This window comes from Hydractinia symbiolongicarpus, chromosome 4 (assembly GCF_029227915.1).
Source record: "Hydractinia symbiolongicarpus strain clone_291-10 chromosome 4, HSymV2.1, whole genome shotgun sequence".
Lineage (NCBI taxonomy): Eukaryota > Metazoa > Cnidaria > Hydrozoa > Anthoathecata > Hydractiniidae > Hydractinia > Hydractinia symbiolongicarpus.
Window position 1 is genome coordinate 31,019,447 of NC_079878.1, and position 15,632 is coordinate 31,035,078.

Genomic DNA, 15,632 nt, shown 5'->3' on the forward strand with positions numbered 1-15,632 from the left:
ATTTCCCGTAAATCCCGGGCTTGGCCCGTATAGTCGAATGTATACAAAGAAAGTACACTGTGAGTAAACTCATTTCCCGAACGATTTTTTGAATTATTTTTCACCACTAAAACGCATGAGACTTGTAGTTTTCAGGAATGTTTTCATTTTTGATGAGACGCTTAATGAAAAGAGTTTAATCGCCGGCAAACGAAAACCCGCGATTTCCCGTAAATCCCGTGCTTGGCTTGTATAGTCGAGTATATACAAAGAAAGTACCCTGTGAGTAAACTCCTTTCCAGAACGATTTTTTATATTATCTTTTCACCACTAAAACGCATGAGACTTGTAGTTTTCAAAAATGTTTTCATTTTTAATGAGACGCGGAATAAAAGAAGTTTAATCGCCGGTAAACGAAAACCCGCGATTTCCCGTAAATCCCGGACTCGGCCCGTATAGTCAAAAGTAGACAAAGAAAATACCCAGGGAGTAAACTCATTTCCCGAACGATTTTTTAAATTATTTTTTCACCACTAAAACGTATGAGACTTGTAGTTTTCAAAAATGTTTTCATTTTTGATAAGACCGTGAATAAAAGATGTTTAATCGCCGGCATACGAAAACCCGCGATTTCCCGTAAATCCCGGACTCGGCCCGTATATTCAAAAGTATACAAAGAAAGTACCCAGGGAGTAAACTCATTTCCCGAACGATTTTTTATATTATTTTTTCACCACTAAAACGCATGAGACTTGTAGTTTTCAAAAATATTTTCATTTTTGATAAGACGCAGAATAAAAGATGTTTAATCGCCGGCAAACGAAAACCCGCGATTTCCCGTAAATCCCGGGCTTGGCCCGTATAGTCGAATGTATACAAAGAAAGTACCCTGTGAGTAAACTCATTTCCCGAACGATTTTTTAAATTATTTTTTCACCACTAAAACGCATGAGACTTGTAGTTTTCAAAAATGTTTTCATTTTTGATGAGACGCTGAATGAAAGAAGTTTAATCGCCGGCAAACGAAAACCCGCGATTTCCCGTAAATCCCGTGCTTGGCCCGTATAGTCGAGTATATACAAAGAAAGTACCCTGTGAAAAAACTCATTTCCAGAAAGATTTTTTAAATTATCTTTTCCCAACTAAAACGCATGACACTTGTAGTCTTCAAAAATGTTTTCATTTTTGATGACACGCGGAATAAAAGAAGTTTAATCGCCGGCAAACGAAAACCTGCGATTTCCCGTAAATCCCGCACTCGGCCCGTATAGTCAAAAGTATACAAAGAAAATACCCAGGAAGTAAACTCAATTCCCGAACGATTTTTTAAATTATTTTTTCACCGCTAAAACGTATGAGACTCGTAGTCTTCAAAAATGTTTTCATTTTTGATGAGACGCTGAATAAAAGAAGTTTAATCGCCGGCAAACGAAAACCCGCGATTTCCCGTAAATCCCGTGCTTGGCTTGTATAGTCGAGTATATACAAAGAAAGTACCCTGTGAGTAAACTCCTTTCCAGAACGATTTTTTATATTATCTTTTCACCACTAAAACGCATGAGACTTGTAGTTTTTAAAAATGTTTTCATTTTTGATGAGACGCTGAATAAAAGATGTTTAATCGCCGGCAAACAAAAACCCGCAATTTCCCGTAAATCCCGGCCTCGGCCCGTATAGTCAAAAGTATACAAAGAAAATACCCAGGGAGTAAACTCATTTCCAGAACGATTTTTTAAATTATCTTTTCACCACTAAAACGCATGAGACTTGTAGTTTTCAAAAATGTTTTCATTTTTGATAAGACGCAGAATAAAAGATGTTAATCGCCGGCAATCGAAAACCCGCGATTTCCCGTAAATCCCGGGCTTGGCCCGTATAGTCGAATGTATACAAAGAAAGTACACTGTGAGTAAACTCATTTCCCGAACGATTTTTTGAATTATTTTTCACCACTAAAACGCATGAGACTTGTAGTTTTCAGGAATGTTTTCATTTTTGATGAGACGCTTAATGAAAAGAGTTTAATCGCCGGCAAACGAAAACCCGCGATTTCCCGTAAATCCCGTGCTTGGCTTGTATAGTCGAGTATATACAAAGAAAGTACCCTGTGAGTAAACTCCTTTCCAGAACGATTTTTTATATTATCTTTTCACCACTAAAACGCATGAGACTTGTAGTTTTCAAAAATGTTTTCATTTTTAATGAGACGCGGAATAAAAGAAGTTTAATCGCCGGTAAACGAAAACCCGCGATTTCCCGTAAATCCCGGACTCGGCCCGTATAGTCAAAAGTAGACAAAGAAAATACCCAGGGAGTAAACTCATTTCCCGAACGATTTTTTAAATTATTTTTTCACCACTAAAACGTATGAGACTTGTAGTTTTCAAAAATGTTTTCATTTTTGATAAGACCGTGAATAAAAGATGTTTAATCGCCGGCATACGAAAACCCGCGATTTCCCGTAAATCCCGGACTCGGCCCGTATATTCAAAAGTATACAAAGAAAGTACCCAGGGAGTAAACTCATTTCCCGAACGATTTTTTATATTATTTTTTCACCACTAAAACGCATGAGACTTGTAGTTTTCAAAAATATTTTCATTTTTGATAAGACGCAGAATAAAAGATGTTTAATCGCCGGCAAACGAAAACCCGCGATTTCCCGTAAATCCCGGGCTTGGCCCGTATAGTCGAATGTATACAAAGAAAGTACCCTGTGAGTAAACTCATTTCCCGAACGATTTTTTAAATTATTTTTTCACCACTAAAACGCATGAGACTTGTAGTTTTCAAAAATGTTTTCATTTTTGATGAGACGCTGAATGAAAGAAGTTTAATCGCCGGCAAACGAAAACCCGCGATTTCCCGTAAATCCCGTGCTTGGCCCGTATAGTCGAGTATATACAAAGAAAGTACCCTGTGAAAAAACTCATTTCCAGAAAGATTTTTTAAATTATCTTTTCCCAACTAAAACGCATGACACTTGTAGTCTTCAAAAATGTTTTCATTTTTGATGACACGCGGAATAAAAGAAGTTTAATCGCCGGCAAACGAAAACCTGCGATTTCCCGTAAATCCCGCACTCGGCCCGTATAGTCAAAAGTATACAAAGAAAATACCCAGGAAGTAAACTCAATTCCCGAACGATTTTTTAAATTATTTTTTCACCGCTAAAACGTATGAGACTCGTAGTCTTCAAAAATGTTTTCATTTTTGATGAGACGCTGAATAAAAGAAGTTTAATCGCCGGCAAACGAAAACCCGCGATTTCCCGTAAATCCCGTGCTTGGCTTGTATAGTCGAGTATATACAAAGAAAGTACCCTGTGAGTAAACTCCTTTCCAGAACGATTTTTTATATTATCTTTTCACCACTAAAACGCATGAGACTTGTAGTTTTCAAAAATGTTTTCATTTTTAATGAGACGCGGAATAAAAGAAGTTTAATCGCCGGTAAACGAAAACCCGCGATTTCCCGTAAATCCCGCACTCGGCCCGTATAGTCAAAAGTAGACAAAGAAAATACCCAGGGAGTAAACTCATTTCCCGAACGATTTTTTAAATTATTTTTTCACCACTAAAACGCATGAGACTTGTAGTTTTAAAAAATGTTTTCATTTTTAATGAGACGCGGAATAAAAGAAGTTTAATCGCCGGTAAACGAAAACCCGCGATTTCCCGTAAATCCCGGACTCGGCCCGTATAGTCAAAAGTAGACAAAGAAAATACCCAGGGAGTAAACTCATTTCCCGAACGATTTTTTAAATTATTTTTTCACCACTAAAACGTATGAGACTTGTAGTTTTCAAAAATGTTTTCATTTTTGATAAGACCGTGAATAAAAGATGTTTAATCGCCGGCAAACGAAAACCCGCGATTTCCCGTAAATCCCGGGCTTGGCCCGTATAGTCGAATGTATACAAAGAAAGTACCCTGTAAGTAAACTCATTTTCCGAACGATTTTTTAAATTATTTTTTCACCACTAAAACGCATGAGACTTGTAGTTTTCAAAAATGTTTTCATTTTTGATGAGACGCTGAATGAAAGAAGTTTAATCGCCGGCAAACGAAAACCCGCGATTTCCCGTAAATCCCGTGCTTGGCCCGTATAGTCGAGTATATACAAAGAAAGTACCCTGTGAAAAAACTCATTTCCAGAAAGATTTTTTAAATTATCTTTTCCCAACTAAAACGCATGACACTTGTAGTCTTCAAAAATGTTTTCATTTTTGATGACACGCGGAATAAAAGAAGTTTAATCGCCGGCAAACGAAAACCTGCGATTTCCCGTAAATTCCGCACTCGGCCCGTATAGTCAAAAGTATACAAAGAAAATACCCAGGAAGTAAACTCATTTCCCGAACGATTTTTTAAATTATTTTTTCACCGCTAAAACGTATGAGACTCGTAGTCTTCAAAAATGTTTTCATTTTTGATGAGACGCTGAATAAAAGAAGTTTAATCGCCGGCAAACGAAAACCTGCGATTACCCGTAAATCCCAGACTCGACCCGTATAGTCAAAAGTATACAAAGAAAGTACCCTGCGAGTAAACTCATTTCCAGAACGATTTTTTAAATTATCTTTTCACCACTAAAACGCATGAGACTTGTAGTCTTCAAAAATGTTTTCATTTTTGATGAGACGCGGAATAAAAGAAGTTTAATCGCCGGCAAACGAAAACCTCCGATTTCCCGTAAATCCCGCACTCGGCTGGTATAGTCAAAAGTATACAAAGAAAATACCCAGGGAGTAAACTCAATTCCCGAACGATTTTTTAAAATTATTTTTCACCGCTAAAACGTATGAGACTCGTAGTCTTCAAAAATGTTTTCATTTTTGATGAGACGCTGAATAAAAGAAGTTTAATCGCCGGCAAACGAAAACCTTCGATTTCCCGTAAATCCCGGACTCGGCCCGTATAGTCAAAAGTATACAAAGAAAGTACCCTGCGAGTAAACTCATTTCCAGAACGATTTTTTAAATTATCTTTTCACCACTAAAACGCACGAGACTTGTAGTTTTCAAAAATGTTTTCATTTTTGATGAGATGCTGAATAAAATAAGTTTAATTGCCGGCAAACGAAAACCCGCGAATTCCCGTAAATACCGGACTCGGCCCGTATAGTCAAAAGTATACAAAGGAAGTACCCAGGGAGTAAGCTCATTTCCCGAACGATTTTTTAAATTATTTTTTCACCACTAAAACGCATGAGACTTGTAGTTTTCAAAAATGTTTTTATTTTTGATAAGACGCAGAATAAAAGTTGTTAATCGCCGGCAAACGAAAACCCGCGATTTCCCGTAAATCCCGGGCTTGGCCCGTATAGTCGAATGTATACAAAGAAAGTACCCTGTGAGTAAACTCATTTCCCGAACGATTTTTTAAATTATTTTTTCACCACTAAAACGCATGAGACTTGTAGTTTTCAAAAATGTTTTCATTTTTGATGAGACGCTGGATGAAAGAAGTTTAATCGCCGGCAAACGAAAACCCGCGATTTCCCGTAAATCCCGTGCTTGGCCCGTATAGTCGAGTATATACAAAGAAAGTACCCTGTGAGTAAACTCATTTCCAGAACGATTTTTTAAATTAACTTTTCACCACTAAAACGCATGAGACTTGTAGTCTTCAAAACGTTTTCATTTTTGATGAGACGCTGAATAAAAGAAGTTTAATCGCCGGCAAACGAAAACCCGCGATTTCCCTTAAATCCCGCACTCGGACCGTATAGTCAAAAGTATACAAAAAAAATACCCAGGGAGTAAACTCATTTCCCGAACGATTTTTTAAATTATTTTTTCACCACTAAAACGTATGAGACTCGTAGTTTTCAAAAATGTTTTCATTTTTGATGAGACGGTGAATAAAAGAAGTTTAATCGCCGGCAAACAAAAACCCGCGATTTCCCGTAAATCCCGGACTCGACCCGTATAGTCAAAAGTATACAAAGAAAGTACCCAGGGAGTAAACTCATTTCCCGAACGATTTTTTAAATTATTTTTTCACCACTAAAACGCAAGAGACTTGTAGTTTTCAAAAATGTTTTCATTTTTGATGAGACGCTGAATAAAAGAAGTTTAATCGCCGGCAAACGAAAACCCGTGATTTCCTGTAAATCCCGGGCTTGGCCCGTATAGTCGAATGTATACAAAGAAAGTACCCTGTGAGTGAACTCATTTCCCGAACGATTTTTTAAATTATCTTTTCACCACTAAAACGTATGAGACTTGTAGTTTTTAAAAATGTTTTCATTTTTGATGAGACGCTGAATAAAAGATGTTTAATCGCCGGCAAACGAAAACCCGCAATTTCCCGTAAATCCCGAACTCGACCCGTATAGTCAAAAGTATACAAAGAAAATACCCAGGGAGTAAACTCATTTCCAGAACGAGTTTTTAAATTATCTTTTCACCACTAAAACGCATGAGACTTGTAGTTTTCAAAAATGTTTTCATTTTTGATAAGACGCTGGATAAAAGATGTTAAATCACCGGCAAACCAAAACCCGCGATTTCCCGTAAATACCGGACTCGGCCCGCATAGTCAAAAGTATACAAAGAAAGTACCCAGGGAGTAAACTCATTTCCCGAACGATTTTTTAAATTATTTTTTCACCACTAAAACGCATGAGACTTGTAGTTTTCAAAAATGTTTTCATTTTTGATGAGACGCTGAATAAAAGAAGTTTAATCGCCGGCAAACGAAAAACCGCGATTTCCCGTAAATCCCGGACTCGGCCCGTATAGTCAAAAGTATACAAAGAAAATACCCAGGGAGTAAACTCATTTTCAGAACGAATTTTTAAATTATCTTTTCACCACTAAAACGCATGAGACTTGAAGTTTTCAAAAATGTTTTCATTTTTGATAAGACGCTGAATAAAAGATGTTTAATCGCCGGCAAACCAAAACCCGCGATTTCCCGTAAATACCGGACTCGGCCCGTATAGTCAAAAGTATACAAAGAAAGTACCCAGGGAGTAAGCTCATTCCCCGAACGATTTTTTAAATTATTTTTTCACCACTAAAACGCATGAGACTTGTAGTTTTCAAAAATGTTTTCATTTTTGATGAGACGCTGAATGAAAGAAGTTTAATCGCCGACAAACGAAAACCCGCGATTTCCCGTAAATCCCGTGCTTGGCCCGTATAGTCGAGTATATACAAAGAAAGTACCCTGTGAAAAAACTCATTTCCAGAACGATTTTTTAAATTATCTTTTCCCAACTAAAACGCATGACACTTGTAGTCTTCAAAAATGTTTTCATTTTTGATGAGACGCGGAATAAAAGAAGTTTAATCGCCGGCAAACGAAAACCTGCGATTTCCCGTAAATACCGCACTCGGCCCGTATAGTCAAAAGTATACAAAGAAAATACCCAGGGAGTAAACTCATTTCCAGAACAATTTTTTAAATTATTTTTTTACCGCTAAAACGTATGAGACTCGTAGTCTTCAAAAATGTTTACATTTTTGATGAGACGCTGAATAAAAGAAGTTTAATCGCCGGCAAACGAAAACCTTCGATTTCCCGTAAATCCCGGACTCGGCCCGTATAGTCAAAAGTATACAAAGAAAGTACCCTGCGAGTAAACTCATTTCCAGAACGATTTTTTAAATTATCTTTTCACCACTAAAACGCACGAGACTTGTAGTTTTCAAAAATGTTTTCATTTTTGATGAGATGCTGAATAAAAGAAGTTTAATCGCCGGCAAACGAAAACCCGCGAATTCCCGTAAATCTCAAACTCGGCCCGTATAGTCAAAAGTATACAAAGAAAATACCCAGGGAGTAAACTCATTTCCAGAACGATTTTTTAAATTATTTTTTCACCACTAAAACGCATGAGACTTGTAGTCTTCAAAACGTTTTCATTTTTGATGAGACGCGGAATAAAAGAAGTTTCATCGACGGCAAACGAAAACCTGCGATTTCCCGTAAATCCCGGACTCGACCCGTATAGTCAAAAGTATACAAAGAAAGTACCCTGCGAGTAAACTCATTTCCAGAAGGATTTTTTAAATTATCTTTTCACCATTAAAACGCATGACACTTGTAGTTTTCAAAAATGTTTTCATTTTTGATGAGACGCAGAATAAAAGATGTTTAATCGCCGGCTAACGAAAACCCGCGATTTCCCGTAAATCCCGGACTCGGCCCGTATAGTCAAAAGTATACAAAGAAAGTACCCAGGGAGTAAACTCATTTCCCGAACGATTTTTTAAATTATTTTTTCACCACTAAAACGCAAGAGACTTGTAATTTTCAAAAATGGTTTCATTTTTGATGAGACGCTGAATAAAAGAAGTTTAATCGCCGGAAAACGAAAACCCGCGATTTCCTGTAAATCCCGGGCTTGGCCCGTATAGTCGAATGTATACAAAGAAAGTACCCTGTGAGTGAACTCATTTCCCGAACGATTTTTTAAATTATCTTTTCACCACTAAAACGTATGAGACTTGTAGTTTTTAAAAATGTTTTCATTTTTGATGAGACGCTGAATAAAAGATGTTTAATCGCCGGCAAACGAAAACCTGCAATTTCCCGTAAATCCCGGACTCGGCCCGTATAGTCAAAAGTATAAAAAGAAAATACCCAGGGAGTAAACTCATTTCCAGAACGATTTTTTAAATTATCTTTTCACCACTAAAACGCATGAGACTTGTAGTTTTCAAAAATGTTTTCATTTTTGATAAGACGCTGGATAAAAGATGTTTAATCGCCGGCAAACGAAAACCCGCGAATTCCCGTAAATCCCAAACTCGGCCCGTATAGTCAAAAGTATACAAAGAAAATACCCAGGGAGTAAACTCATTTCCAGAACGATTTTTTAAATTATCTTTTCACCACTAAAACGCATGAGACTTGAAGTTTTCAAAAATGTTTTCATTTTTGATAAGACGCTGTATAAAAGATGTTTAATCGCCGGCAAACCAAAACCCGCGATTTCCCGTAAATACCGGACTCGGCCCGTATAGTCAAAAGTATACAAAGAAAGTACCCAGGGAGTAAACTCATTTCCCGAACGATTTTTTAAATTATTTTTTCACCACTAAAACGCAAGAGACTTGTAATTTTCAAAAATGGTTTCATTTTTGATGAGACGCTGAATAAAAGAAGTTTAATCGCCGGAAAACGAAAACCCGCAATTTCCTGTAAATCCCGGGCTTGGCCCGTATAGTCGAATGTATACAAAGAAAGTACCCTGTCAGTGAACTCATTTCCCGAACGATTTTTTAAATTATCTTTTCACCACTAAAACGTATGAGACTTGTAGTTTTTAAAAATGTTTTCATTTTTGATGAGACGCTGAATAAAAGATGTTTAATCGCCGGCAAACGAAAACCTGCAATTTCCCGTAAATCCCGGACTCGGCCCGTATAGTCAAAAGTATACAAAGAAAATACCCAGGGAGTAAACTCATTTCCAGAACGATTTTTTAAATTATCTTTTCACCACTAAAACGCATGAGACTTGTAGTTTTCAAAAATGTTTTCATTTTTGATAAGACGCTGGATAAAAGATGTTTAATCGCCGGCAAACGAAAACCCGCGAATTCCCGTAAATCCCAAACTCGGCCCGTATAGTCAAAAGTATACAAAGAAAATACCCAGGGAGTAAACTCATTTCCAGAACGATTTTTTAAATTATCTTTTCACCACTAAAACGCATGAGACTTGAAGTTTTCAAAAATGTTTTCATTTTTGATAAGACGCTGTATAAAAGATGTTTAATCGCCGGCAAACCAAAACCCGCGATTTCCCGTAAATACCGGACTCGGCCCGTATAGTCAAAAGTATACAAAAAAAGTACCCAGGGAGTAAGCTCATTTCCCGAACGATTTTTTAAATTATTTTTTCACCACTAAAACGCACGAGACTTGTAGTTTTCAAAAATGTTTTCATTTTTGATAAGACGCAGAATAAAAGATGTTTAATCGCCGGCAAACGAAAACCCGCGAATTCCCGTAAATCCCAAACTCGGCCCGTATAGTCAAAAGTATACAAAGAAAATACCCAGGGAGTAAACTCATTTCCAGAACGATTTTTTAAATTATCTTTTCACCACTAAAACGCATGAGACTTGAAGTTTTCAAAAATGTTTTCATTTTTGATAAGACGCTGTATAAAAGATGTTTAATCGCCGGCAAACCAAAACCCGCGATTTCCCGTAAATACCGGACTCGGCCCGTATAGTCAAAAGTATACAAAGAAAGTACCCAGGGAGTAAACTCATTTCCCGAACGATTTTTTAAATTATTTTTTCACCACTAAAACGCAAGAGACTTGTAATTTTCAAAAATGGTTTCATTTTTGATGAGACGCTGAATAAAAGAAGTTTAATCGCCGGAAAACGAAAACCCGCAATTTCCTGTAAATCCCGGGCTTGGCCCGTATAGTCGAATGTATACAAAGAAAGTACCCTGTCAGTGAACTCATTTCCCGAACGATTTTTTAAATTATCTTTTCACCACTAAAACGTATGAGACTTGTAGTTTTTAAAAATGTTTTCATTTTTGATGAGACGCTGAATAAAAGATGTTTAATCGCCGGCAAACGAAAACCTGCAATTTCCCGTAAATCCCGGACTCGGCCCGTATAGTCAAAAGTATACAAAGAAAATACCCAGGGAGTAAACTCATTTCCAGAACGATTTTTTAAATTATCTTTTCACCACTAAAACGCATGAGACTTGTAGTTTTCAAAAATGTTTTCATTTTTGATAAGACGCTGGATAAAAGATGTTTAATCGCCGGCAAACGAAAACCCGCGAATTCCCGTAAATCCCAAACTCGGCCCGTATAGTCAAAAGTATACAAAGAAAATACCCAGGGAGTAAACTCATTTCCAGAACGATTTTTTAAATTATCTTTTCACCACTAAAACGCATGAGACTTGAAGTTTTCAAAAATGTTTTCATTTTTGATAAGACGCTGTATAAAAGATGTTTAATCGCCGGCAAACCAAAACCCGCGATTTCCCGTAAATACCGGACTCGGCCCGTATAGTCAAAAGTATACAAAAAAAGTACCCAGGGAGTAAGCTCATTTCCCGAACGATTTTTTAAATTATTTTTTCACCACTAAAACGCACGAGACTTGTAGTTTTCAAAAATGTTTTCATTTTTGATAAGACGCAGAATAAAAGATGTTAATCGCCGGCAAACGAAAACCTGCGATTTCCCGTAAATCCCGGGCTTGGCCCGTATAGTCGAATGTATACAAAGAAAGTACCCTGTGAGTAAACTCATTTCCCGAACGATTTTTTAAATTATTTTTTCACCACTAAAACGCATGAGACTTGTAGTCTTCAAAAACGTTTTCATTTTTGATGAGACGCGGAATAAAAGAAGTTTAATCGCCGGCAAACGAAAACCCGCGATTTCCCGTAAATCCCGGACTCGGCCCGTATAGTCAAAAGTATACAAAGAAAATACCCAGGGAGTAAACTCATTTCCAGAACGATTTTTTTAATTATTTTTTCACCACTAAAACGTATGAGACTCGTAGTTTTCAAAAATGTTTTCATTTTTGATGAGACGCTGAATAGAAGAAGTTTAATCGCCGGCAAACGAAAACCCGCGATTTCCCGTAAATCCCGGACTCGACCCGTATAGTTAAAAGTATACAAAGAAAGTACCCTGCGAGTAAACTCATTTCCAGAAGGATTTTTTAAATTATCTTTTCACCATTAAAACGCATGACACTTGTAGTTTTCAAAAATGTTTTCATTTTTGATGAGACGCTGAATAAAAGATGTTTAATCGCCGGCAAACGAAAACCCGCGATTTCCCGTAAATCCCGGACTTGGCCCGTATAGTCAAAAGTATACAAAGAAAGTACCCAGGGAGTAAACTCATTTCCCGAACGATTTTTTAAATTATTTTTTCACCACTAAAACGCAAGAGACTTGTAGTTTTCAAAAATGTTTTCATTTTTGATGAGACGCTGAATAAAAGAAGTTTAATCGCCGGCAAACGAAATCCGCGATTTCCTGTAAATCCGGGCTTGGCCCGTATAGTCGAATTTATACAAAGAAAGTACCCTGTGAGTGAACTCACTTCCCGAACAGTTTTTTAAATTATCTTTTCACCACTAAAACGCATGAGACTGGTAGTTTTTAAAAATGTTTTCATTTTTGATGAGACGCTGAATAAAAGATGTTTAATCGCCGGCAAACGAAAACCCGCAATTTCCCGTAAATCCGGAATTTGGCCCGTATAGTCAAAAGTATACAAAGAAAATACCCAGGGAGTAAACTCATTTCCAGAACGATTTTTTAAATTATCTTTTCACCACTAAAACGCATGAGACTTGTAGTCTTCAAAACGTTTTCATTTTTGATGAGACGCGGAATAAAAGAAGTTTAATCGCCGGCAAACGAAAACCCGCGATTTCCCGTAAATCCCGGACTCGGACCGTATAGTCAAAAGTATACAAAAAAAATACCCAGGGAGTAAACTCATTTCCCGAACGATTTTTTAAATTATTTTTTCACCACTAAAACGTATGAGACTCGTAGTTTTCAAAAATGTTTTCATTTTTGATGAGACGCTGAATAAAAGTAGTTTAATCGCCGGCAAACGAAAACCTGCGATTTCCCGTAAATCCCGGACTCGACCCGTATAGTCAAAAGTATACAAAGAAAGTACCCTGCGAGTAAACTCATTTCCAGAAGGATTTTTTAAATTATCTTTTCACCATTAAAACGCATGACACTTGTAGTTTTCAAAAATGTTTTCATTTTTGATGAGACGCTGAATAAAAGATGTTTAATCGCCGGCAAACGAAAACTCGCGATTTCCCGTAAATCCCGGACTCGGCCCGTATAGTCAAAAGTATACAAAGAAAGTACCCAGGGAGTAAACTCATTTCCCGAACGATTTTTTAAATTATTTTTTCACCACTAAAACGCAAGAGACTTGTAATTTTCAAAAATGTTTTCATTTTTGATGAGACGCTGAATAAAAGAAGTTTAATCGCCGGAAAACGAAAACCCGCGATTTCCTGTAAATCCCGGGCTTGGCCCGTATAGTCGAATGTATACAAAGAAAGTACCCTGTGAGTGAACTCATTTCCCGATCGATTTTTTAAATTATCTTTTCACCACTAAAACGTATGAGACTTGTAGTTTTTAAAAATGTTTTCATTTTTGATGAGACGCTGAATAAAAGATGTTTAATCGCCGGCAAACGAAAACCTGCAATTTCCCGTAAATCCCGGACTCGGCCCGTATAGTCAAAAGTATACAAAGAAAATACCCAGGGAGTAAACTCATTTCCAGAACGATTTTTTAAATTATCTTTTCACCACTAAAACGCATGAGACTTGAAGTTTTCAAAAATGTTTTCATTTTTGATAAGACGCTGAATAAAAGATGTTTAATCGCCGGCAAACCAAAACCCGCGATTTCCCGTAAATACCGGACTCGGCCCGTATAGTCAAAAGTATACAAAGAAAGTACCCAGGGAGTAAGCTCATTTCCCGAACGATTTTTTAAATTATTTTTTCACCACTAAAACGCACGAAACTTGTAGTTTTCAAAAATGTTTTCATTTTTGATAAGACGCAGAATAAAAGATGTTAATCGCCGGCAAACGAAAACCTGCGATTTCCCGTAAATCCCGGGCTTGGCCCGTATAATCGAATATATACAAAGAAAGTACCCTGTGAGTAAACTCATTTCCCGAACGATTTTTTAAATTATTTTTTCACCACTAAAACGCATGAGACTTGTAGTCTTCAAAAACGTTTTCATTTTTGATGAGACGCGGAATAAAAGAAGTTTAATCGCCGGCAAACGAAAACCCGCGATTTCCCGTAAATCCCGGACTCGGCCCGTATAGTCAAAAGTATACAAAGAAAATACCCAGGGAGTAAACTCATTTCCCGAACGATTTTTTAAATTATTTTTTCACCACTAAAACGTATGAGACTCGTAGTTTTCAAAAATGTTTTCATTTTTGATGAGACGCTGAATAAAAGAAGTTTAATCGCCGGCAAACGAAAACCCGCGATTTCCCGTAAATCCCGGACTCGACCCGTAAAGTCAAAAGTATACAAAGAAAGTACCCTGCGAGTAAACTCATTTCCAGAAGGATTTTTTAAATTATCTTTTCACCATTAAAACGCATGACACTTGTAGTTTTCAAAAATGTTTTCATTGTTGATGAGACGCTGAATAAAAGATGTTTAATCGCCGGCAAACGAAAACCCGCGATTTCCCGTAAATCCCGGACTCGGCCCGTATAGTCAAAAGTATACAAAGAAAGTACCCAGGGAGTAAACTCATTTCCCGAACGATTTTTTAAATTATGTTTTCACCACTAAAACGCAAGAGACTTGTAGTTTTCAAAAATGTTTTCATTTTTGATGAGACGCTGAATAAAAGAAGTTTAATTGCCGGCAAACGAAATCCGCGATTTCCTGTAAATCCCGGGCTTGGCCCGTATAGTCGAATGTATACAAAGAAAGTACCCTGTGAGTGAACTCACTTCCCGAACGGTTTTTTAAATTATTTTTTCACCACTAAAACGCACGAAACTTGTAGTTTTCAAAAATGTTTTCATTTTTGATAAGACGCAGAATAAAAGATGTTAATCGCCGGCAAACGAAAACCTGCGATTTCCCGTAAATCCCGGGCTTGGCCCGTATAATCGAATATATACAAAGAAAGTACCCTGTGAGTAAACTCATTTCCCGAACGATTTTTTAAATTATTTTTTCACCACTAAAACGCATGAGACTTGTAGTCTTCAAAAACGTTTTCATTTTTGATGAGACGCGGAATAAAAGAAGTTTAATCGCCGGCAAACGAAAACCCGCGATTTCCCGTAAATCCCGGACTCGGCCCGTATAGTCAAAAGTATACAAAGAAAATACCCAGGGAGTAAACTCATTTCCCGAACGATTTTTTAAATTATTTTTTCACCACTAAAACGTATGAGACTCGTAGTTTTCAAAAATGTTTTCATTTTTGATGAGACGCTGAATAAAAGAAGTTTAATCGCCGGCAAACGAAAACCCGCGATTTCCCGTAAATCCCGGACTCGACCCGTAAAGTCAAAAGTATACAAAGAAAGTACCCTGCGAGTAAACTCATTTCCAGAAGGATTTTTTAAATTATCTTTTCACCATTAAAACGCATGACACTTGTAGTTTTCAAAAATGTTTTCATTGTTGATGAGACGCTGAATAAAAGATGTTTAATCGCCGGCAAACGAAAACCCGCGATTTCCCGTAAATCCCGGACTCGGCCCGTATAGTCAAAAGTATACAAAGAAAGTACCCAGGGAGTAAACTCATTTCCCGAACGATTTTTTAAATTATGTTTTCACCACTAAAACGCAAGAGACTTGTAGTTTTCAAAAATGTTTTCATTTTTGATGAGACGCTGAATAAAAGAAGTTTAATTGCCGGCAAACGAAATCCGCGATTTCCTGTAAATCCCGGGCTTGGCCCGTATAGTCGAATGTATACAAAGAAAGTACCCTGTGAGTGAACTCACTTCCCGAACGGTTTTTTAAATTATCTTTTCACCACTAAAACGCATGAGACTGGTAGTTTTTAAAAATGTTTTCATTTTTGATGAGACGCTGAATAAAAGATGTTTAATCGCCGGCAAACGAAAACCCGCGATTTCCCGTAAATCC